Source organism: Sesamum indicum, linkage group LG5, assembly GCF_000512975.1.
Source record: "Sesamum indicum cultivar Zhongzhi No. 13 linkage group LG5, S_indicum_v1.0, whole genome shotgun sequence".
Classification (NCBI taxonomy): Eukaryota; Viridiplantae; Streptophyta; class Magnoliopsida; order Lamiales; family Pedaliaceae; genus Sesamum; species Sesamum indicum.
The window spans coordinates 10,223,762-10,226,850 of NC_026149.1; positions in this window are offsets into that span (position 1 = coordinate 10,223,762).

Genomic DNA, 3,089 nt, shown 5'->3' on the forward strand with positions numbered 1-3,089 from the left:
GGGGGCCCCCCCCCCCCCCTAGCTCGTATACTTAAGGGATTGAGACTAAATCCTATGCAACTATCCCCCAATTCTATTAGCCACATTGTTCTTTTTATTGTAATAATGCGAGCACTTCACCTTAACCCTAGCTTTGATAATTTCTAGTCACTTTATTCTTTCACTCCCACTACCAGGTCAGCCAACAGAGGTTTTTTGTACCTTACCGTCCGTAGGCACTGTAGATACTTAGAACCCCTTAGGTCCATTGTTGGTCCGTGGAAGGATAGGTTTATTTTCGTGCGACCTCCACCTGGTCAAAAATGGCCCTTCCACCTTAAATGGTCTATAGATAAACCCGAACCAGTCACTGAAAGTGAGGGGCTAGATGGGGACTTGATCAATAGTCTTACCTCTAATCCATTTTTCCCAAAAAAGCTGCTGACTAAAGAAGTTTTCTGTCTCGCTTGCCTGTCTCGGGCATCTGTACCCATCACTGGGTCATTAGATGATTCACTATCCTTTCTTCAGCATACTTTTATTCCTCCTTTTTGCTAACTTTCTTGGGGTTGCGTTTTGCAGAGACCAAAGTCATGCAAGCTCGCATGGTCCAACGCATTCAGGCTCGTGAAGAGCGAGCTGCTAGAGAACGCGCTATCCAGCAATCTGCCAATGCAGCAGATCGCGCTCCAGATCGGTCTATTCCTCGGCGACCAGAGCCAGATACTTCTGCCACTTCTATTGCCGAGATGCCTAGGCCCAAGACCCCGATTGAGATCTGTAGCGAGGAGACCCATCCCCACGATCCCACTCCTGGATACGCACATGGTGCTTCCCCGAGCATCGATATAGTTGGATCACAGGCTATGGAAGGCGATGCTGCCGGCCCGACCCATCACAAAAAATGCAAGCATAGGTCTTCGTCCAAGTCCAAGCATGGAAAGTCGCATTTTCACAGGCGCACCGAGGACGACGAGGAGGCAACTCGTACTTTAGAGGACCAAAACCTTGGGTATCTCAAGGAGACGGAAGGGTGGGAGTTATCCGCCCAGGCCGACCACCGCACGAAGAGCCAGAAGTCTGCCGAGCTCATAGGAGAGAGGCTTGCGCCTAACTGGAGGGTCTCCGACCTCAGCACGGTGCTGAACAGCAAGGTAGGTCAGGAATCTTACGAGCTTTACAGAACTGTTTGCCTGCCTCGCGACCAAGCCGCGATCCTCGCATCCCCTTATCCGCGGTTAGAACAATTTGGAGCCCATGCCCTCATGCAGGTAATCATTTCATTCTCTAATTTCTCAACATTTTACACCCATACTTTCTAACTTATCTCCACATCCGACCATCCAGGCTGCAGTTTTCATGCAATCCTTATCCATCAAGTGTATAGCACTTCGCAAGCGTCGTTAGGATAGCAATCAGAAATTTCGTGACCTTTGGACAGAGCTACGTGCTAAAGAGAGGGGTTGGGACGAGGAGCGTGAGCGTTTAAATTAGGAGCGAGCTGCTCTCGATGCCAAACTAAAGGAGATAGAGACATCTCATGCAGCCGAGGTTCCTCGAGTACTCGAAGAAGGCAAGCGATCGGGTTTCTCCGCAGGCCTTGAAGCGGGTCGTGCCCAGGGTCGTCTGGAAGGACGGGAGGAATTCTTGAACTCCTAGGAATTCGCTGCTAGAGCTCGAGAGCTTCGACTAGAGGGAGCACGCGACTTCATCCAGACCCCCGTCTTCTAGGTCACAGTCGAGATCAAAGCCTCCACCCATATGATGCAAGGCTTCAACAAGTGCAAGACTCAAGCTAACAACTTAAATGCATTTGCGGAAGGATTTGATCAAAGTCACCTCAATCCTCTTGTGAACAAGAACTTCCAGCCTTACGCTTCCGAAACCCCGCTGGAGATCGAAGGTACTGAGTTTGCGAGCCTATTGGACGATGTGGAAGCTATGATGAGTGAGCCCCATCTAAGCACCTGAAGATACTTGGAATATTTCGTCTAAACTTAGGATTACTCAAGAAACAATCTCCATTTTTTGTTTTGTAATAGAATTGATCCTCCGTGCTTGAGAACAGATGCTACATTTCCCTATTTTTTGCTAACTTTTGCAATTAACTTGTCAGCTGCTACATTTCTTGATCTTCACAATGTTAATACATTTATTGCTGCAGTAAGTGCTTAGATCAATTAATCACTATCGTTCATTGCCTTCGCAATTCTTCCTGAGAGATCTCTCAAATCTTTGTGATCTTTCTCAGATCGAACGATCTTTTATAGATTCTGTGATCTTGTTGATCTTGCGATCCTTCTCAGATCATATGATCTTTCTCAGATCTGTGATCTTTTGCAGATCCTACGATCTTTCTCAGATTCTGTGATCTTTTGCAGATCCTGCAAATTTTTTCAGATCGAATGATCTTTTTCAGATCCTGTGATCTTTTTGCAGATCCTGCGATCTTTCTCAGATCCTGTGATCTTTTGCAGATCCTGCGATCATTCTCAGATCCTGTGATCTTTTGCAGATCCTACGATCTTTCTCAGATCTTGTGATCTTTCTCAGATCCTGCGATCTATCTCAGATCGAATGATCTTTTCAGATCCTATGATTTTTTGCAAATCTTGCGATTTTTGTCAGATCGTGTGATCTTTCTCAGATCCTGTGATCTTTTGCAAATCTAGCAATCTATCTCAGATCGTGTGATCTTTTGCAGATCCTGCGATCTATCTCAGATCGAATGATCTTTTTCAGATCCTATGATCTTTTGCAGATCCTGCAATTTTTCTCAAATACCATATAATCGTTCAAAAGAACAAGAAACAAAATTTTTAATACAAATCGTGCAAAAACACAATAGTCGTATTTACATGATTTTTTTCAGATACATTTTACTGTTGGCCTTTCATGGGCTCAAAAGCTGACATTTTTCAGGTACAATTCAAAAAGAAAAGTTCTACCCCTACCAGTATTTACATAAGATGGCCTTTTACAGGCTCAAACTTAGGCATAGAATTTCTTCAAATTCTGGATGTTCCATGGTTTAGGGATATCTCGACCTTCCATATCTTGGAGGCGGTACGTACCCTTTTTCTTGATTTCTATAATCTTGTAGGGTCCTT